Genomic DNA, 22,872 nt, shown 5'->3' with positions numbered 1-22,872 from the left:
CTAAGTTATTAAGCCAATTATGTTATTGTTATAACATAGTTTACAATGTAAAAGAATGTAATGTAGGCCAGGATAGTTGCATGAGCTTAGGGAAATAAGTCTCAGAGATATACCTAACCTTAGAGATAAACTCAACTGTGATACATATAAAAAGTTGTGAAAATGTTTCTTCACCTGTCTCGGCGCAAAGAGAGGGGTAGGATTAGACAACAGCCTATTGTGCCACCTTGCAACCTGTCCAATACTCTGAAAACTGAAGAGGACCAGGAGCAATAAGTTAATGGAGGTGTCTGGTCTTGTGGTCTGAATTGATATTGGAGCCTTGTTTTTGGTGGTCTGGTTTGCGTCTGAGCTAACTATGGGGACAAGGGTTTGAACTCATTTTTGAATCTAAAACTTGGATCTTAACTTTTAATTTTGAGGTCTCGTCTGTAACTGAATTTATTTAGGAATCTTGTCTAGGGTTGTGCAATTTGGGCTGTGAATTTATTTTGGTGTCTGAATTCATTTTGGATGTACTGTAAATTGGTAATTAAGCCTGCGCTCTGGCAATCTGGTATTTTCAATAAAGTAATTGATACTCTGCTTGCAACAAGGAGATCATCCACCATCAAGGTGTGTATAAAAGAATCCAGAGAATCTTTTCTGATTGTTTCAGTGTTAAGTCATTTTCTTTCCCTACCATCATAAGTGGCGTTATGGATTAAAAGGCATCTGTTAGCATATACCTTAATATAAATGCAACTTCCAGTAGAGATGTGTACTGAGCAGCTAAGTATACCTCAATTTGCCCCAATTTGTCAATATGTTCATATATCTGTACTGCCACAACATATCAACCCAGAACAAATAGAGTTATATTCATCTGCTCAGTGCACATCTCCCACGGCAGCTGCATTTATATCAAGTGCCCTTTAAGTGATGGTAAGGAGACAAAGCTTCGGAGTATCAATGTTGCTTGTGGCCTTCCAGCCATACAGCCTACAGATTATTTTGGACCCAATTTAAAAGATCACCAAGACAAAGTTTAGAACAGAGTTCAAGTCCAAGCCTAACAGTCTGTCAGCCTCCTTTATGGAAAATAAAAATTCAGGGAGGACTGCAAAATGCTGAGCAAGGTTGCCAAGCCTTTAGATCAGCTCTTGGGGCAAGAATGCAAAACTTTTCTCAATTGGAAAAGTGCTTCTTCTGATGCCTGATTTTTTACATTCGTTAGAAGAGGTTATGAGCTTTTCCCCCAAACACGTTGTTCTGAAACATGCAATAATGAAGGCAGAAAAAGATCACACGGTGCTTACTGTGGTTATACCCTTCTCGGTCATGACAGGCCGAGATGGGACAACACCTTTAAGTCTTCCTTGTGTGGTGATGTGTACAGTATAAGTGCGGGGAGGCATGTATATCCCACCCAGATACCTCAGCTGGTTGAGATAACTGAAATCCATAAAGCTGCAGTGGTTTCAGCAAAGTGTAGTTTGCTGAGACAGTTTTGTCTAGATGTTGTTCTGGGCTGGATTTCATGTGGACTGGGGGATAGGTTTGGTAGTGGGATCTAACAGTCCACACCACTACATGTATTGTCTTTTGCCACAGGTGATCGCAGGTGAGGCCTGCTGCTGTAATCAAGGAGGGATCAAACAACCCTCTGTGTCTGACTTGGAGGAAAAAAGACTGAGGAAGCCTGAGAGAGAGGGGAGCCTGAGAGGCTCTATGTGATCTCAGCCAGGAGGGCTGAGGGGCCATGAGGCTTTGTAAAGCCTAAAGTTTGGGGGGCCCAGCGACGCCTATGGAAAAAGGGTCACACGGTCAGAGTTGGGAGGACTTCTGGACCATCTCCCCCCAAGGGTGCTGGTGTGGACACAGCCTGGAGGCTGCTGGACCGTACATGGCTGAGGAAGCCGGATCTAATCCTGTGTGTGAACGGTGCTCTATAGGTGAGGTAGAGACAACACGTGTATTAGGTAGAGCCCAGACGGGCAGGTTTTTATTTTCGATGTTTATGTGTGTGATGGTGCTGAAGTGCCAAAATAAAGCACCTTTTGGACTTGAACCTCGTTGTCAGAGGAGAAGTCTGTAATTGCGACCCCCTGAGAGAGAGCGATCCCTTACACTTGATACGTTTTATGCTTAAACTCAACAGTGTTACAGGGAATCTGTTAACAGTTTTATGCTGCCCTATCAGAGGACAGCCCTGGGTCACTTTAATTAACCCAGTTGTTTTAGAATTGAGCAGCTCTCCCCATCCCCCGTGCTGATGGGTATTACTATTACTGTCACTACAAAAAAGCTTTATTCTACCTCACAGTACATTGGTGATACCACTATGGAGGCATGTGAGAGTCTGGCTGTGAGTTGGTTTCTAGCACTGTTCAGACCCTGTTCACACACCACGGATAGTTGAGTGGTAGAACCCCATGCTTGCTGAGACACCGTGACGTGGTGCATGAGGGGCTCCGATATGTTCCTGACTGGAAGATATTGGCAAAGTTCTCAGCTTTTAACATTGGCTTGAGGAATTAGCTAGTATTGTCAGTTGCGTATCATTTTTGTGCATTTTTGTAGTGATTTGTGTATGTATATTTTTTTATCTGCACAATGTATCATTTTGTGTAAGATGTCCTTGTGGTGCATGCGGTCTGCACCGGCATCCTCCATTGTACGCATTTTTTTGCTGGGGATTGCCGTTATCTGTGGACCGCATGCGGAGGAATTGCTCCCCCGGTTATAGACATGCTACAGTGTCTGGGTTTGGAGCATTTCCACCCGTTTAGGCTTTTTTCTGTGAGTTTTTTTATTACTATTACTGTGTATAGAAGAAAAGCTGCTAATTAGTGTCAAGGGCAGGCAGATCGAGGGATTAGGGAGAGTTGGGAGATCATGAATATGAATACTCCTGAGCTCATGATCTGTATTGAGTTTACTGCAGTGCTCAGTTCACACTGGAGCTGTTTAATACAAAACAACTGGGTCATTTCAAGTACGTGACTCAGCATTTTATTAGGGTCTCGGGCACCCGTTTATGCTATCCTCACATAGCACAGTATAATAATAAGGGACCCAGCACAGAACCTTGGGGTACACCACTTATAAAAAAACAGGCACCAATTAAAAAAATGCATATTCATGCGTAAACTCAATAACCAAAATAAAATGGAACAAATATGTCCACAACCTGAAACAGCAATGCCACAACAGACTAGCAGTAATGGAATGAGCTTACCAGTATCCATAGATTGCTCATGTTTCTCAAGTTGCAGGATATATTGAAAATGATAGCATGTATAGGGGTCAGGCCAGTGGTTTCTTGCCCTGGAATGCTCTGTCAGGTTGATTTTTAACCAGGTAACCTCTTAAATATGGAGTAATCGCCCTGACAAGAGCTACCCTGTCCAGAACCTTTCACTGTTATCAAGGCCCTGGATGTCCCTACCAGTGGGGCAATGATAATAAGTCCTAAAAGTAGGGAGAAGATAAAGAAACGAGTCTCAGCGTGTTTCGTCTAGTATAACCCAGGGCTCATCAGGGGACGGGGAATAAAATGTTGTGGACCAATCAGGGGTTAAATAAAGTTCCACAAAAAAGGGTGGACACTGTTAATATCCACCACCTAATATGAATATCGTATTTTTCACTTTATAAGACACAGTTTCTTCCCACAAAAGATGGGAAAAATGGCTGTGCGTCTTATAAAGTGAACACTAGTGACTAGTCACTAGTATGCATTAGGTGCAGGGAGCGAGTGAAGCTGCCGATACTCACCCTCCCTTGTCTTCTTCTCTGGGGAAGCTCTGCACTGCAGGTCCTGACCACGTACAGTGTCAGGATGTAATTGTGCGCACTAAGACCCGACGCTGTTCGCAGTCAGGTGACATTGCAGCGAGGGCCGGAGAAGACAAGGGAGCGCGACTGGAAGAGCGATCGCTGGACCTGTAGAGAAGCGGCGGAGCAGGAGAAGTAAGTGAAGTTCTTTATTTTATCTCTGATCTGAGGTCTGATGGGGGTCTGGCGTGGAAGTCTGATCTGAGGTCTAAACGGGGACTGACATGGAGGTCTGATAGGGGTCTGTCATAAGAGTCTGATCTGATGTCTGATGGGGGTCTAACGTGGAGGTCTGATGGAGGTATGGCATGGAGGTTTGATTGGGGGTCTGACAAGAAGGTCTGATTGGGGTCTGATGTGAGTTCCTGATATGGGGGTCTGAACTGAGTTCCTGATTTGGGGGTCTGATCTAAGGATCTGATATGGGGGTCTGATCTGAGGTTCTGATGTGAAGTCTGATGAAAAAATAATAATTCTTGTCTTGCCCTGCTATAAAACCTGTGGTGCGTTTTATCGTCAGGTGTGTCTTAAAGTGAAAAATATGGTAAATATAAGTGGTCAGAAGAGGATTCTACCACCTGCATAAGCACATATTGTGCCATAGTTATGCTGGGGGATCCTGAATGTGTAATACCCTTAAGTAAAAACACGTATGGCGTTCCGTGTCACTTTCCAGGCATGTCAGTTGACATCACTCAGGACCATTCAGAATACGAATCATTGACCACAACTCTCTGGACACGGTAGTTCCACCAGTTTTCAATCCAAGTGTAAAATTAGTCTGAAAACTTCTGTTCTTGGTAAACCCATGTTGGTTATCACTTATGATATTATTAACATACTCCTGTATATAGTCCCTTAAGAGTCCTTCAAATATTTTTCTCCAACAAAAGTTAAAGGGGTTCTGCAGTCTTTTTAAACTGATGATCTATCCTCTGAATAGAGCATCAGCACTTGATCGGCTGGGGTCCGACACCCGGGACCCCTGCCAATCAGCTGTTTGAGAAGGCAGCGGCGCTGGCAGTAGTGCCGCAGCCTTCTTGCTGTTTACCGCAGGCCCAGTGACGTCACAACTAGTATCAATGGCCTGGGCGGGGATAAGCTCTGTTTACTTGAATGGAGCTTAGCTCCGCCAAGGCTATTGATACTAGTCGTGACGTCACTGGGCCTGCGGTAAACAGCGAGAAGGTCGCGGTGCTGCTGCCTTCTCAAACAGCTGATCGGCAGGGGTTGGACCCCCGCCGATCAGATGTTGATGATCTATCCAGAGGATAGATCATCAGTTTAAAAAAACTGCAGAACCCCTTTAAGCTTACTGCTCTGACCCTGTTTTTTTGCATTTATGTGGTAGGCAATTAAGAGTGCCGTATTTGTGTGAGGGGAGGCGGGGCGTTCACTATTTAAACCTGGCCCTCCTCCCCCCACTTGTCGGTTCGAACGATTTCGAATCGGCTTGTGGGTTGGTGCCAGAGAAGGGCGTGCGTCACTGGAGGATCGGGGGATCGGCTGCGTCGGGCTCGTCGCTATGGTGATTAGGTAGGCAGGGTGACTTGCACACCCGTCTCGCTATGTATAACATGTGGGGCTGCCGAGCGTGCCGCCGGTCCCCAGCTGCGCTGGAGACTGCCCGCACTCCTGATCGCTTCCGGCACCCCGAGACAGGCACCCCGATCCGCTCCAGGCCCTGCGCTAAGCACCCCCGCTCCCACATGCAGCGTCCCCCAGGCGGGCACCCCTCACCTGTGGCTCAGCAGCGACGGGTCCCGACGTCCGCTCGCATACCCTGAGCATCGGTCACGCCGGCCGTCGGCTCCACGACGCAGCGTTATATATCACTCACTCCCTTATCAGAACATAAACATTCGTTCCACCGTAGAGGAAAACGCCGTCCGCTCACACAGGGATCTATTCATTAGCTGCAATCAGTAAGCGGAGGTCCAGCTGCAGGATCAGGGGGCGGAAGCCGAAACCTATAGGCGATTAATACGCCGCGGCTTTCCCTGTACAAATAGTCGATAGCGGTGGGCACGGGATGCAATGTTCCACATGGCGGAGCGCAAATCCCTCACAGCCGATCCTGATGCACGTTCTCCTGGTAATTACAATTAGCGAGGCTGTGAAGGTGGACATGCTTATGTGACTTTCAGTCATGTCTAGGAATCCGCTGCAGAATAAACTCGTCTTCTTTACTGCGCCAAACTCAGGCAAGACGAGATAAGCAGATACTCAGACATGTGCACTGTATAACAAGTTAGGATTTCAATGGTTAATTCTAACCTAGAAGGGAATCACTGGCTTGCTGCGCTCCAGCAGGTCCTGACTGATAGAGGGCGACACCTACAGGCCCATACTGGTACTGCAGTCCTGGTGCAGGGCTCCTCTGCTCAGGCACAGTGGCTAGGTACTAAGGCAGGAGTATAAAAAAAATAAAAAAATAAAAAAAAATTTAAATAAATTTGGAATATGTTCAAGGATCAAATATAAAGAGGGCTTCAAGGAGGGGGGCTGGCCACGTCACTTTGCGCACGCAGCCGGGCCGCCCGTAAGCCCATATGGTCAGTCAGGGGGTTGGTTCGGGCGCAGTCACAATAATCCGGTGGTTAGCTAGGGAGCGGTGGCATGAGTGAAGGGTCGCCCAGCCGGCGTGCGCTCACTCACACGTCTGTCCTTGGTTATTCAGGTCCACAGGTGGTGGGCTAACTTACGATACTGTGGGGTTCGTGGCTGTCATGGCCGCCAGGTGAGTCAGGGGTGGTGCATGCGGGGGCCAACCCCCTCTTTTCTCCTGCATAGGCTTGGGGGACGGGGGATGGTGGACTATTATGTCCAGGCCTCTGGCGCATCTCTTACAGGGTGGCGCCTACAGTCGTGGCCTTTGGTGGGGGTAAAAAAAAAAAAAAAAAAAAAAAAAAATTATTTATATATATATATATATATATACACAGTCATGTGAAAAAATTAGGACACCCTTTGAAAGCATGTGGTTTTTTGTAACATTTTTAATAAATGGTTATTTCATCTCCGTTTCAACAATACAGAGAGATTAAAGTAATCCAACTAAACAAAGAAAACTGAACAAAAGTCTTTTCAAGATCTTCTGTAAATGTCATTCTACAAAAATGCCTATTCTAACTGAGGAAAAAGATAGGACACCCTCACATGTATTCCCTCTTAAATTGGCTCAGATCTCACACAGGTATATCACACCAGGTGCACATAATTAGTAGATCGTTACTCTGCATGTTGAATGAGGCTTGCCCTATTTAAACCTCAGACATTTAGTTTGGTGTGCTCCTGACTGTTTAAGTGAGAGTGAGCACCATGGTGAGAGCAAAAGAGCTGTCAGAGGACTTCAGAAAAAAGATTGTAGCAGCCTATGAGTCTGGGAAGGGATTTAAAAAGATCTCAAAAGATTTTGAAATCAGCCATTCCACTGTCCGGAAGATAGTCTACAAGTGGAGGGCTTTCAAAACAACTGCCAACATGCCCAGGACTGGTCGCCCCAGCAAGTTCACCCCAAGAGCAGACCGCAAGATGCTAAAAGAGGTATCCAAAAACCCTAAAGTGTCATCTCGAGAACTACAGCAGGCTCTGGCTACTGTTGATGTAGAAGTACATGCCTCTACAATCAGAAAGAGACTGTACAAGTTTAACTTGCATGGGAGGTGTGCAAGGAGGAAACCTTTGCTTTCCAAGAGAAACATCGAGGCCAGACTGACATTTGCCAGCGATAAAGTTGACAAAGACCAGGACTTCTGGAATAATGTTCTTTGGACAGATGAGTCCAAAATTGAATTATTTGGACACAACAGCAGAGGACATGTTTGGCGTAAACCAAACACAGCATTCCAAGAAAAGAACCTCATACCAACTGTGAAGCATGGAGGTGGAAGTGTCATGGTTTGGGGCTGCTTTGCTGCAGCAGGACCTGGTCAGCTCACCATCATAGAATCCACGATGAATTCTACTGTGTATCAGAAGGTGCTTGAAGAACATGTGAGACCATCAGTTAGAAAATTAAAGCTGAAGCGGAACTGGACCATGCAACATGACAATGACCCAAAACATACTAGTAAATCAACCAAAGATTGGCTGAAAAAGAAGAAATGGAGAGTCCTGGAATGGCCAAGTCAAAGTCCAGATTTGAATCCCATTGAGATGCTGTGGGGTGACTTGAAAAGGGCTGTACGTGCAAGAAACCCCTCAAACATCTCACAGCTGAAAAAGTTCTGCATTGAGGAGTGGGGTAAAATTTCCTCAGACCGATGTCGAAGACTGGTAGATGGCTACAAGAACCGTCTCACTGCAGTTATTTCAGCCAAAGGAGGTAACACTCGCTATTAGGGGCAAGGGTGTCCTATCTTTTTCCTCAGTTAGAATAGGCATTTTTGTAGAATGACATTTACAGAAGATCTTTAAAAGACTTTTCTTCAGTTTTCTTTGTTTAGTCGGATTACTTTAATCTCTCTGTATTGTTGAAACGGAGATGAAATAACCATTTATTAAAAATGTTACAAAAAACCACATGCTTTCAAAGGGTGTCCTAATTTTTTCACAAGACTGTATAATGGTATAGATAGGAATGTTGCTTTGCCAGGTCTGTCACGACTACAGACTCCTTATAAAGCCCTGCCACGACTGCAGGCATCAGTCTGTCACGACTACAGACCCGCTCTAAAGCCCTGCCACGACTGCAGGCAACAGTCTGTCACGATTACAGACCCGTTATAAAGCCCTGCCACAACTGCAGGCATCAGTCTGTCACGACTACAGACTCGTTATAAAGTCCTGCCACGACTGCAGGCATCAGTCTGTCACGACTACAGACTCGTTATAAAGTCCTGCCACGACTGCAGGCATCAGTCTGTCACGACTACAGACCCGTTATAAAGCCCTGCCACGACTGCAGGCATCAGTCTGTCACGACTACAGACTCGTTATAAAGTCCTGCCACGACTGCAGGCATCAGTCTGTCACGACTACAGACCCGCTCTAAAGCCCTGCCACGACTGCAGGCACAAATCCGTTACGACTACAGACTCATTATTAAGACCAGCCACGACTGCAGGCATTAGTCTCATGTCAACAGACTCATGAGGTAATACTACCACATCTACAGGCGATGGTCCGTTACCGCTACTCTCGATGTAGGGTCCCCTCACGACTACAGGGGGTAGTCGGTCACATCCACAGACTCGGTCGCACTCCCGTTAACTACAGACACTGGGTGGGCATCTACGGGTAGTTGCGTCACGACTACGCACGTGGGTCAGCCACGGCCTGGGAGGTCAGCCTTCACGGTCACAGGTAGGTCCAGTTAGGCTTCAGTCTCCCAGCGGGTTCCAGTCACAATAACCAGCCCCTAGGTGAGGGGGGGCACTCCCGCACCGGCACACAATGCCAGGGAGCTGTGCGGCTCCTCACGCGGCACACTCTTCAAACCAGCGGGGGCCGGGGCCCACGGTAAAGGATCCGGTGCACATTGCCAGGGAGTGGCGCTGCTCCCCACGTGGTACGAGTGTCCAGCCGGCGGTGGGTCGGCCCTAGCTGAGGAGGGGGGCTCCCCCGCACTGGTGCATTCTGCCAGGGAGCAGCGTGAGCTCCCCACGCGGCTGGGGGGTAAGGCTCCTCATCTTCAATAAAGTCTGGCACGGGCCGCCGTGCTGTTAGGTAGGCAGGGATCAGGGGAAGGAGTACTAGGCTCGGTCAGGGGGAGCAGATCATAGGCGGTGGCTGGCTTCCTGCTGCCGGCCGTACATAAGGTTCCAAGGGGGTTATTTAGGCACAAGATGTTAGTTAGTCCGTGCAGGTGATCTGCGTTATACCATGCTCTTCATGCTCGTACTCAGAGCTGTGCCCATACGGGAGCTGCTTAAGTGGTTGATAGTCAAAAAATAAATAAATAAATAAAAAATAAAAAAAATACATTTTTGAGTCTCTCACGCATGGCTTCTCCGTGTTAGTTTTACACATACGGATCCGCCATTAGAGTCTCTCATGCATGGCTTCTCCGTTTTAGGTTACACATACGGATCTGCCATTAGAATCTCTCATGCATGGCTTCTCCGTTTTAGGTTACACATATGACTCCGCCATTAGAGTCTCTCACGCATGGCTTCTCCGTGTGAGTTTTACACATACGACTCCGCCATTAGTCTCTCACGCCTGGCTTCTCCGTTTTAGGTTGGCACATATGACTCCGCCATTAGAGTCTCTCACGCATGGCTTCTCCGTTTTAGGTTACACATATGACTCCGCCATTAGTCTCGCACGCATGGCTTCTCCGTTTTAGTTTTACACATATGACTCCGCCATTAGAGTCCCTCACGCAGAGCTTCTCCGTTTTAGTTTTACACATATGACTCCGCCATTAGAGTCTCTCACGCATGGCTTCTCCGTTTTAGGTTACACATATGACTCCGCCATTAGTCTCTCACGCATGGCTTCTCCGTTTAGGTTCACACATATGTCTCCGCCATTAGAGTCTCACGCATGGCTTCCCCGTTTTAGGTTACACATATGACTCCGCCATTAGAGTCTCTCACGCATGGCTTCTCCGTTTTAGGTTTACACATATGACTCCGCCATTAGAGTCTCTCACGCCTGGCTTCTCCGTTTTAGGTTGGCACATATGACTCCGCCATTAGAATCTCTCACGCATGGCTACTCCGTTTTAGGTTTACACATATGACTCCGCCATTAGAGTCTCTCACGCATGGCTTCTCCGTTTTAGGTTACACATATGACTCCGCCATTAGAGTCTCGCACGCATGGCTTCTCCGTTTTAGGTTACACATATGACTCCGCCATTAGAGTCCCTCACGCAGAGCTTCTCCGTTTTAGTTTTACACATATGACTCCGCCATTAGTCTCTCACGCATGGCTCCATTAGTCTCTCGCGCATGGCTTCTCCGCTTTAGGTTTACACACAGGACTCCGCCATTAGAGTCTCTCACGCATGGAGGTAAAAAATAAATAAAATAATAATAATAATTCCTCACCAGGCCCAGCTGCGCTGGGACTAGTCTCCCATCTCACCATAGCTAAGAGACTGATGGCCAATTCCTTGGCCAGTAACACTCTGAGGGCTTACAAGACAGCTTGGCGCCTGTTTCAGAGATATGAGAACACCTACCCGGCTGCTGGCCGGGGACCTATCACTCACCTATTGGGCTTTGTCGGGGTTTTTGCCACTCTCAATTAAACCTGTCCTATAGCATTGTTAACTATACATGGCAGGTATTCAGCACCATTGGTACAGGCTACATCCGGACCTACCGTCACTCTTCTCCGCCCACCCGATCAAAGTGGCGTTGAAGGGTTTGCGCAAGATGTCTGTTGTGAAACGACATGGGCGTCAGCCATTTACCGGTAGTTTGTTCAGGCCGTGACAGGCAAACTGCAGGGGCAAACCGTTCGGGCCGCAGGTTAGCGCTCTGGTAGAAACAGCCTTGTACCTGGCTTTCCATGGATTCCTCAGGTCAGGCGAGCTCATGGGCACCAATACGCTGGCTGGGTGCTTGCGGAAAGGTCAGCTCATCCGGCGCGGGTCCATCTATGTCCTCACCTTGGCCTCGTCCAAGACGTCACGGCCGGGGCAATCAGTGGCGGTCAGATACTTTCCCACGGACAGCAGATGGTGTCCGGGCAGGCCTTGAAGGCTTGGCTGCGTAGTATTTAGTCCAAGCGGCATGTTCTCCCGTACTCGAACTAGGCAATGCCCGGCTAACCACCGCGGCCTTTCTTACGTACATTCAGGTTAGTTGACAGGTTCAGGGGTCGGTCCTCGCTGGATCACAGGACATTCCTTCCGCATGGGCACGGCAGCAGCGGCGTCCATGCATAAGGTGCCAGTACATGTCATCAAACATTTGGGTCGTCGCAGTTCCACGTGTTCCATGCGTAATATCCCGGATCCTTATACGAAATATCATTGGCTTTCGAGTTTTGGTCTGTAGTTTCTGTTATCTAGTTTTCAAACTCCTATGCATGGTTCTTTTGGCCCCTTTAGGCTACCCTTCGATAAGCAGTTCCGGCATAACTCTGCTGCTTCTAGGTTGGGGGGGTGGAGTATAGGCTTAGGTAGGGTACCCTCTCAGCATGAGCCGATCCGAGCACAAGTGGTAGGCAATTAAGAGTGCCGTATTTGTGTGAGGGGAGGCGGGGCGTTCACTATTTAAACCTGGCCCTCCTCCCCCCACTTGTCGGTTCGAACGATTTCAACCCACCCAGGAGCCCTCCCTTCTTTCAGGTCTCATCATTGGGGTAGCCCCCTTTAGGCTACCCTTCGATAAGCAGTTCCGGCATAACTCTGCTGCTTCTAGGTTGGGGGGGTGGAGTATAGGCTTAGGTAGGGTACCCTCTCAGCATGAGCCGATCCGAGCACAAATATATTTAAAGAATTTTCTGAGATTTGTTTTGCTCTCTTTCGCCATCTGCCATTAATTTTGTATCTTTGCACATTTTATCTCTTTTCTTTTTACAGATTTTATTAAGCCTTTGTAAATTAAATTTTTTTGTCATTTATTTCCCTTTTTACAGTAGCTGTAAGCCATTTAGGGTTTAGTTTTAGCAGTTTATACTTGTTATCTACAGGAATACATTTTGCAGTATAATTACCCAGTGTAGACTTAAAGTTCTCCCTTTTATCCTCTGTACTGATATGTGACAATAGATACTTCCAGTAGGCTGGGTTTACATCATGTTTTTGCTCCTTAACATATTACGTTTAATGTATACAGTTTGAAAAAAAGGATACAAATGTGTAGTACACTAAGCTTTTCCATCCTGCAGGGTCCGTTAAAAAAATGCTTATGTTAACTATTACTTCGGTTGTATGGAACTCTACATATGTTGACGGATGCCACTGTATGGCATCCGTTGGAGGCATCCGTTAAATAACATATAAGTTTTTTGTATATGTTAGACATAAGACAAAATAGGATGTGAAACCAAGCTTAGGCCTCATGCACATGGCTGTTGCTTGGCTGTGCCTGTATTGCAGCCTGCAAACAACGGGTCCGTAATGTGTGGGCATCGGCCACATTCACTACGGAGTGCTTCCATGGGGTTTCTCTCCGTGCTTCTGCACCGCAAAAAAAAAAAACATGTTCTATTTTTTTGTGGTGCGGATGGGTCACGGACCCATTCAAGTTAAATGGGTCTAGATCCGTCTCCAGAATCCGCAAATTGCAGTCCTCAATGCACAGAACGGCCGAGCAGCCGAGTGCATGAAGTCTTACAGGTGATACCTCTCCTGATTGAAAACATTGTGTTCCCTTTTGTTCTACATACATCTTAGTCTGCCATCTTCTCCCAGACATGGTTAATCTCTGCAGAGTTTGCTGCTGATGTCTTCAGTTCCTCACTTTTACAATACATCCCCAGCCCCTATACAAAGATAAACTTCTTATTGTGCCATCAGCTGTGGAGCTTTGTTGTCTTGCTGTGGATGTCACATTTTAAGGTGTTGAGGCTAGGGTGGCCACTGGCTTCACCCTAGAATGCTGTACCTCACTGGCCACGCCCCAAACCACGCCCACAATGCCCTATACCACACCTCCCAACAACATGAAGCCACATCCCCACATCAGTGAAGCCATGCCCCCACCACCGGCTGGAAAAACACAGGGGAGGAGAGGGAAGAACTTTGTGAATGGAAGGTGAGCGTGGGAAGCCGGGGTTCTTCTCTCCCCCTCAGTCAGCCACAGGGAACCATATCTGTGGCTCTAGTGACTGACTGGGGGTGAGAGAAGCCTCGATCAGTTGCTGCAGCTCATGCTTAGACAGCACAATGCTGAGCTACTGAAAAGGAGGACATTCCTGTGTCCGTCCAGGCACTGTACCGGACGGAGGACAGGGAGCCTGAAAACCAGACTCTCCAGCCTAAAACCGGACATCTGGCCACCCTAATTGGGGCACTGTGGAGGTGTCATTCTGCTAATATATATATATATATATATATATACACACAAACCCCTGTTTAAAATGTCAGGTTTCTGTGCTGTAAAAAAATGAGACAAAGATAAATAATTTCAGAATCTTTTATGTGGAGGGAAGAAAACATTAAATATCATGTTAAATAGGAGTCAGCATACACCTGCCATCATTTAAAGTGCCTCTGATTAACCCCAAATAAAGTTCAGCTGCTCTAATTGGTCTTTCCTGAAATTTTCTTAGTCGCATCCCACAGCAAAAGCCATGGTCCACAGAGAGCTTCCAAAGCATCAGAGGGATCTCATTGTTAAAATGTCAGGAGAAGGGTACAAAAGAATTTCTAAGGCATTAGATATACCATGGAACACAGTGAAGACAGTCATCATCAAGTGGAGAAAATATGGCACAACAGTGACATTACCAAGAACTGGACATCCCTCCAAAATTGATGAAAACACAAGAAGAAAACTGGTCTGGGAGGCTACCAAGAGGCCTACAGCTACATTAAAGGAGCTGCAGGAATATCTGGCAAGTACTGGCTGTGTGGTACATGTGACAGCAATCTCCCGTATTCTTCATGTGTCTGGGCTATGGGGTACAGTGGCAATACGAAAGCCTTTTCTCACGAACAAAAACATCCAAGCCAGGCTACATTTTGCAATAACACATCAGAAGTCTACCAAAAGCATGTGGGAAAAGGTGTTATGGTCTGATGAAACCAAGGTTGAACTTTTTGGTCATAATTCCAAAAGATATGTTTGGTGCACAAACACTGCACATCACCAAAAGAACACCATACCCCCAGTGAAGCATGGTGATGGCAGCATCATGCTCTGGGGTTGTTTTTCTTCAGCTGGAACTGGGGCCTTAGTTAAGCTAGAGGGAATTATGAATAGTTCCAAATACCAGTCAATATTGACACAAAACCTTCAGGCTTCTGCTAGAAAGCTGAACATGAAGAGGAACTTCATCTTTCAGCATGACAACAACCGAAAGCATACAACCAAATCAACAAAGGAATGGCTTCACCAGAAGAAGATTAAAGTTTTGGAATGGCACAGCCAGAGCCCAGACCTGAATCCAATAGAAAATCTGAAGGGGTGATCTGAAGAGGGCTGTGCACAGGAGATGCAACACATATTTCTGGTGATCATATAAACAATTAGTGTTATACAGTACAGGTAACATTTCCTATACCAATACCTATAGCCCCTAACTTCAAACAATCAGGGGACATAGGTCTTAACATATGTGAATATAGACGTGCTCAGTGTGTTAGGGGTTAAAAACATATTAAGAAGGATACAGCTGCATCCTATGACAATTAAAATAGTGTAACATACCACCAATGAATCTAACATGGTACCGAGTGCTGGCATTCACATCCACGCCGTGCACATGCGCCGGGCCAGACGTTCCTCCCTCTCCTCCTCCTCCCGACCTCAGCTACGTACTCACGCTCCCGGAACGCAGCGTCACTCAATGGAGCGCATCGCACGCGCGGAAGTAGAGGGAGGAGAGCAGGAACATATGACATGGCACCAGTCATTCAGCGTCGAAGGGGGCGTGTCAGTGGTCATGACATACCTCCCAGTGAGGACGCTAGTGGGGCAGCAGGATCGTCACATCTATGCATACGATCCACAACTTTGACTCTTTTACTATACACCTGTTGGTGGGGGGACCGAGGTATAGAGGCGTCTGGCATTGTGTTGCCATTGGCAACCTAGCCGGACTCAGGTCACGGTTATCAGAGGGTCAAAACAGAGACCTGTAGTTCCACCCTCGGCCTTCCCACACCCACTGGTCTCACTGGTGCTGTACCAATGGGATATACCCCTCTCATTAGCATACACCAAACCGTGGTGTGTACCATTCATGCCGACTGGCAATGATAATAATAATCAATATCTCATTATTCCACCACCTCCATGACATAAATTTTACGGTTAACTTCCACATTAGTATCATGCCCCGTATGTGACATGTCCATGTAGACACCCATCGGCGTCCACCTGTTCTTAATAAAGTGGACACAGCCACACTCGCGATATCCACGGATCCATTAGCGGTATCATTCCCTAAAGTAGACAAAGGACCATTAAGCTTATCCATAATCTCTGAAAAAATCAAAATGGAAAAAATTCACATCAGTTGAATCAAAACTAGCACTGTCGTATATCCCCTACACCAGACAGGACAGATAAGATCACCCACGCCAGATAAACAGCCCGCACATCCTATCCACATAGATCCCATCTACATTCTGCAGTAAGGCCATCAGGCTTCAGTGTACGCAATCGATGAATCCACATAATCTCACGCTGTTTCAATATTCGCTCCCTATTACCTCCCCTTTTAAGGGGGGGGAATATGATCAATCAATATACACTGTACTGTATAACACTAATTGTTTATATGATCACCAGAAATATGTGTTACATATTTTATATTTGAGATGTATAAGGATTTATCACCAGTATTTATTTTGCACAGAATGTCATGTGATGTTATCTCTGAAAATCATGTGACTTTATTGTTATCATGTGAGTTCACTAATTGCACTTGTTTGCACTGAGTTGTGGGTATTTATACCCAGTATTATGCACTGTTGTGTAGCTTGACAAAGGCCTTATTGAGTAGGCCGAAACGTTGCTGGGAATAAAGTTTTTGGGGTCGTCACCCTGCCACTGAAATCTGGAAGTGCTGCCTCATTCTTTGGAAAGTATATATATATATATATATATATATACTGTATCACTGTAATTGTACTAACCGTTATTACATTATTTATGCCACAAAGTGAACGCTGTAAAATTGATGACTTACTAGGATGGAAGAATTATCTTCCGGCTGACCTTACCAAACCCCTTCCTTTCCAATAACCACACAGAAACCTTCTTGGTTTGGTAAAATGACCATTACGGCCAACTTTATTATACACACACAATAATAATAATAACAATAATACTAACAAGCATTTTAACACATACTTCAACCTTATGAGCCACTATACCGTAACAAGGATCCTGGAGGGCAACCCAAACAAGCGGTATCTTCCTTAAACATCTCTCCTTATACTTCAAGGTTACCCTTGGCCGCACTCACCGACCCAAGGGCACCAAATCCTTGAAGTATCCATGTATCTCCTCCTGTAGGCCTTTTAGCCCAAACAGGAGCCCCATCCTCGGCAATCACCATCCACATGAGACACAGGCTCCAACATGTCCTGCATCTCTTAAACCATTGTATTGCTCCTCCAGGATCCCATATCAATCAGCCACCATTCCACCTTCATCCCGTATACCCCCCTTTAACCCAAACAAGGGCGGGCGGGCGGGAAACACTCCAACTTACACTGGCAACTGACCCACAAACTCCGCCCCCAACCTATATACTGCCCGCGAACTTGCTACTCCACCCCATTCACCTGAACCCAACCCCCAACACACTTCCAACCAGTAACCCTTTCCTAGCCTGCGGTCTTCCCCCTAAGTCAAGACGCACTCCACTATGTCTGCGCCTCGTTCCATTGCTATTATGACTTACTAGGATGGAAGAATTATCCTCCGGCTGACCTTACCAAACCCCTTCCTTTCCAATAACCACACAGAAACCTTCTTGGTTTGGTAAAATGACCATTACGGCCAACTTTATTATACACACACAATAATAATAATAACAATAATACTAACAAGCATTTTAACACATACTTCAACCTTATGAGCCACTATACCGTAACAAGGATCCTGGAGGGCAACCCAAACAAGCGGTATCTTCCTTAAACATCTCTCCTTATACTTCAAGGTTACCCTTGGCCGCACTCACCGACCCAAGGGCACCAAATCCTTGAAGTATCCATGTATCTCCTCCTGTAGGCCTTTTAGCCCAAACAGGAGCCCCATCCTCGGCAATCACCATCCACATGAGACACAGGCTCCAACATGTCCTGCATCTCTTAAACCATTGTTTTGCTTCTCCAGGATCCCATATCAATCAGCCACAGACGACCACCGATGACACCTCACCTGTGGGCGTCCCGCCACACCCTCAGGGCCGTTTCCAGACCCTCCTGAATGCCTAACGCCCACATATCAATCCCCACATCATTAAGATGCACACCATCGGGTCTCAAGAATTGAGGCGATGCAGCCTCCAATTCCTGATGTCGGACCACCAGACCACCCTGTCTGCGAACAAAACGACCCACCTCTTTGTTCAACTTGGCCCACGCTTTATTGAGCCGCTCCACCGACCTGGCAAACCGCCAACTGCTCCTCGCAACCACCTCTGACCACACCACCAGCAAATCCGGAAAATCCGACATCAAACGCAAAACGTCTAACTTGATATCCCGTATCACATCACGGGACCGCCGAACCCCCAAATCATTACCCCCCGCATGAAGAACTAAGATATCAGGCGGGCGATCTAACAGTACATTGGTATGGATCTCGGGCAAAACGCGCCCCCAAAGAAGCCCCCTCAAACCAATCCACCTGACCAGCAAATCCTCCATCGGAAAACCTAACTGACGACCGTTCCGCCGCACATCCGCTCGTAAGGCCCCCCAGTAGACATACGAATGCCCGAAAATCCATGCCAAGCAAGGCGCCGCCCCTGTAAAAAACAAACAGAGTCAAAATAGCACTGCAAACTCCCAATCAATAGAGAACAGACACCGACTAACTCCACGTTGCAACATTATAACAGATGAGGCCTAACATATGACCGAAAACAATCGGACTCCCAGCGCCCGATACGTTTTATAACCTCCTCCCCCAAACCCCAACTGGAAGCCTCGGTCGCAGAGCCAATCCTGAATGAGTGAGATGCAAAATCCTTAGCCGGAAGACCCGCGGCAGACAAACATTTCCTGAAGACAGCCACAAATTGGAAACGCGACAACCGCGAACCGTCCCTATGAACCAGCAACGCACCCGCACCGCCAGGACGCAACTCCAAAAACTCCTTCACACAATGCACAGGACAAAAAACTGACCCCAATAACGGCCTAAGCCACAAGACCACACCCTTACCCTCCTGATCAGTCTTAGACTTACGAAGCATACATCTCAAAGCACCGTCTACAATCCAAACATCCTCCCACAACAAACTACCACCGCCCATGCGACTCGCTGCCACCAATTCCGATATACGAAAAGCCCCGAAAAAGGCCAACGCAAAGGCAGCCCTAAACAAACACACTTCATACGCCGACACACAAACGGACTCAGCCACCCTCCATAGCATCTGCAACACAGCAAACGAAACCGGCCTACGACTATCCTTTCGCAACGCACAGCGACGGTAACCCTTTAAAGCTTGCCGCACCATAAAACATTTAGACACATCAGCCAGTCCACGCAAGCGCAACCAGAAGGCAACAGCCGCCACCCTCTTAGATGCCACCGAAAATGACAAACCCGCTGCATAAGACTGACCTACCCAAAAAACCAATAACGTCTTAAAATCCTCTACTGAACTACTACCACCTACCTGCACAATCAACTCCTCCCACAACGCCCACACTGATGAATAAGCCGACCACGTACCTCCACTAAGAGACTGCCTAATCAAGCCTGCCGATACCCCAAGGCCACGCTCCAGAGCCACTGGGGGCAAGGCAACCCCTATAACTCGGCACCCGGCGCCAAACTGCGGAAACGATCCCACTGAAAACGAGAAAGGGAATCGGCGAGTGAGTTATCAACTCCAGGAACATGAACCGCAACAAAAAATGCATTCAACTGCAAACCCCGCAATACAAGATGCCTCAGTAAATTCAACACCGGAGGCGAGTTCGCCGTTTGGCTATTGATCGCCTGCACCACACCCATATTGTCACAGTAAAAGCGAACACGCCGATTCCTGAGCCAGTCCCCCCACAACTCAGTAGCCAAAACAATAGGAAAAAGCTCCAACAACGCCAAGTTCGTAAGAAAACCCGCCTCCCTCCATTCAGCCGGCCATGCCCCAGCACTCCATTGTCCCCTGCAAAAAACACCATATCCACACGAACCTGATGCATCAGAGAACAATTCCAAATCCACATTACTAATTACTGCCTCCATCCACATAGACCGCCCATTGTACTCTGTCAGGAATGTCTCCCATACCGCCAAATCATCCTTCACTGCTGCTGGCAAACGCAAGTAGTAAAACGGGGCAGTAACCCCCGCAGTCGCAAGCGCCAAACGACGACAAAAAACCCGCCCCATCGGCAGGATGCGACACGCGAAGTTCAATTTACCCAAAACCGATTGAACCCGCTTAAGCTGAACCTTCTTCACCTTCCGCAAGAGCACAACCTCATTCAACAAATCCGACACCTTGTTCTCCGGCAAACGACATTCCATAGCCACACTATCAATCTCGATACCCAAAAACTTTATCACCGTGGAAGGGCCTTCCGTCTTGTCCGCAGCCAGCGGAATACCGAAGCGCGCAGCCACCCTTTCCATGGTATGCAACAAAACAGCACACACTCTGGAACCAGCCGGACCCAGAAACAAGAAATCATCCAGGTAGTGCAAAACCGAACTCCATCCCGCCTCCTGTTTCACCACCCACTCCAGAAAAGAACTAAAAGATTCAAACAATGAACACGAAATCGCACAACCCATCGGCAAACAACAATCAACGTAATAACTGCCATCCCACTGAAAAGCAAGTAAATGCACGCTATCGGGATGAATAGGCAGCAAACGAAAAGCGGCCTCGATGTCCGTTTTCGCAAGCAGGGCGCCTTGCCCAAAACGCCGGACCCACCGTACTGCCTCATCAAAAGACGTGTACGAAACGGAGCACAACTCATCCGCTATACCGTGATTAACTGACCCCCCTAACGGATAGGACAAGTGATGGATAAGCCGAAATTTATTAGGCTCCTTCTTAGGGACTAAGCCCAAAGGGGAAACCCACAAATCCGGCAACGGGCACGCGGAAAAAGGACCCACGACCCTTCCGGCAGAGACCTCCCCATCAATCTTACTCCTCACAACTGTCGGATGACGCAGCGCCGATGACAAATTCCGGAGTGCCCGTTTCGGCCCTACCAAACCACACGGAATAACAAAACCCTCCGTAAACCCAGCCAACAACAACTGCGCCACATCCTTATCTGGATACTTCTTTAAATAGGGCACCATCTCTTCCACCCTCACCGGCGTCACCCCTCTTCTGCACAACCTCGGGTCCCTTACCCTTGCCACGCTTAAAACATCGCGACAAACTATGGGAGCCGCCGCAACCGGAGCATTCATGCTTGTACCGGCAATCCGACAAGAACCTGCAATGCCCTTCGTTGTATTGCCAGCAACATCCCTTCCTATTACCCCCCATGTGACTCCGAGGCCGAGGTGCCCCCGGCCGTTCCACGAAAGGGCTGAGGGCCCATCCTAGGTGCCGCCATCAACCGCATCCACAGACCAATGTCTTTATGGTCCCAACGAATGCTAGGCCTGACCGCCTTCCGCTGCCGGAACTGCTCGTCATACCTAAGCCACGCAACACCCCCATACGTCCGATGCGCCTCACCAATAGCATCCATATAGCAAAAAAGTGCGGAGCAGTGCTCCGGCGCCTTTTCCCCAACCACGCTAGCCAGAATTGCAAAGGCCTGCAGCCAGTTTTGAAAGGTACGCGGAATAAGCCTATACCGCCTCCTCTCCTCCTCCTCCTTCTTACTCTCGTCTGGCTTCCCCCTATCTAAATTAAATTTCTCCAATGGAAGCAGTGAAAAGATTTCCACGTATTCATCCCTCCATATCTTATCCTTCACCTCCTGCTTCAAGTGAGCCCCCAGCGGCCCCTCAAAACATACATAAATCTCCCCTTTTGCGGCATCCGCCAGCCGAATGCCATCACCCATGTCTCCCCTAACACCCGCAACCGCCCCAGATCCCTGGGTACTAGCCGCTGCACGATCTTCTACTGCCCCCAATAAACCCCGCACCGGCCCCTGTTCCAACACCCCCGCCTGCGAAGGAGCCCAGACTGGCACCGGGGACGCAGCAGATCCCGTACCCAGCCGCGACAACAATGACATCATGCCTGACAACACATCCCGCACTAAAACATCAGAACCCCCCGCATTATGAGAAGCATCAACCCCACCTCCCCCAACAATATTCTGACCCGTCGATCTCTCACCTGGCCGTCCCCGGATAGCTTCTCCGGCAGCCGCAGAACTCCTCCCAGGTGTCCTCAGTAGTGCGTCCATCCTGCCCGGCACGGCGTCGTCCTCCAGAGGAAAGTCCACAGCGCCTGCCGCCAATTCTTCGTTTGAGCCGACTTCTCCCTCTTCCAGTGGTGACAGCTCCCCGTCACCCTGCAGCTGCAGTTGACCGTCTCCCGCTAGATTGACTGCCGCACTGGCCTCATCACAAGGCCGCACAATGTCTCTTCTGCCACCCATCATAATTCCAGGCCCCACAGCAGGAGGGCTGTGAGCCGCATCAAGCGACACGATGCCAGGAGACTGAGCCCCAGCCACATTCCCTGCGATGCCGCAATATCGCCGCCCCACCGCCAGGTGGCGCGACGCACGCTCGTCCATCTCATCTTCTCCCTGCTCCCTGTTTCCAGCGCTGGCCCGCCGCCGACCGGAAGTCGCCGGCCGCGGCGCAGAAGACCTCTCTTCTCTGACCGATGCAAGGCCCCGATTACCGGACCGCCCGACCGCGCTGCTCCTCCTCTCCAACGGTAAGGCCGCCTGGGTTCGCTCCTCACCACGCCGCACCTGTGAGGAGACACCCGCCTGTCTGCGCTCCCTTCCTCTCGCCGCCTGTGAGACTGGGCCGGAACCATCCCGCCCTTCTCCCGCTGACCTGCTCCGCGCCGATACACTCCTCCCGCTGCGTCTGGGCACCGGACCGGGCACAGGCTCCACAGACTGCAGCGGAGGGGACATAAGGGGGCCTCTGAGGCGACGACGTACCCGCGGCGTAGGCTCCGGACTCAGGCGCTCTGGGGGACCCGACCTCCTGGTCCTGTGTGGACGCGCCGGTAAGGCCGCCGTAGTAGGGGGGATCAGAGCAGCCTGTATGGTCTGCTGCAAGCGCTCAGCTCCATGCACTTGCACTGCAGCCCGGACCGCTTCCAATAGCTCCTCCA

General features: G+C 48.4%; 1 protein-coding gene across 1 annotated transcript in view; it reads right to left on the bottom strand.

Annotated features, from left to right (window-relative positions):
- SEMA6B (semaphorin 6B) overlaps nucleotides 1–22,872 on the bottom strand; it is an 808,975-nt gene that overhangs the window by 108,405 nt on the left and 677,698 nt on the right. The gene's annotated exons all lie outside the window — the stretch shown is intronic.

Source organism: Bufo bufo, chromosome 2 (assembly GCF_905171765.1).
Source record: "Bufo bufo chromosome 2, aBufBuf1.1, whole genome shotgun sequence".
NCBI lineage: Eukaryota > Metazoa > Chordata > Amphibia > Anura > Bufonidae > Bufo > Bufo bufo.
Note: the sequence above shows the minus strand (reverse complement) of the source record. Positions and strands in the feature narration are given on the sequence as shown.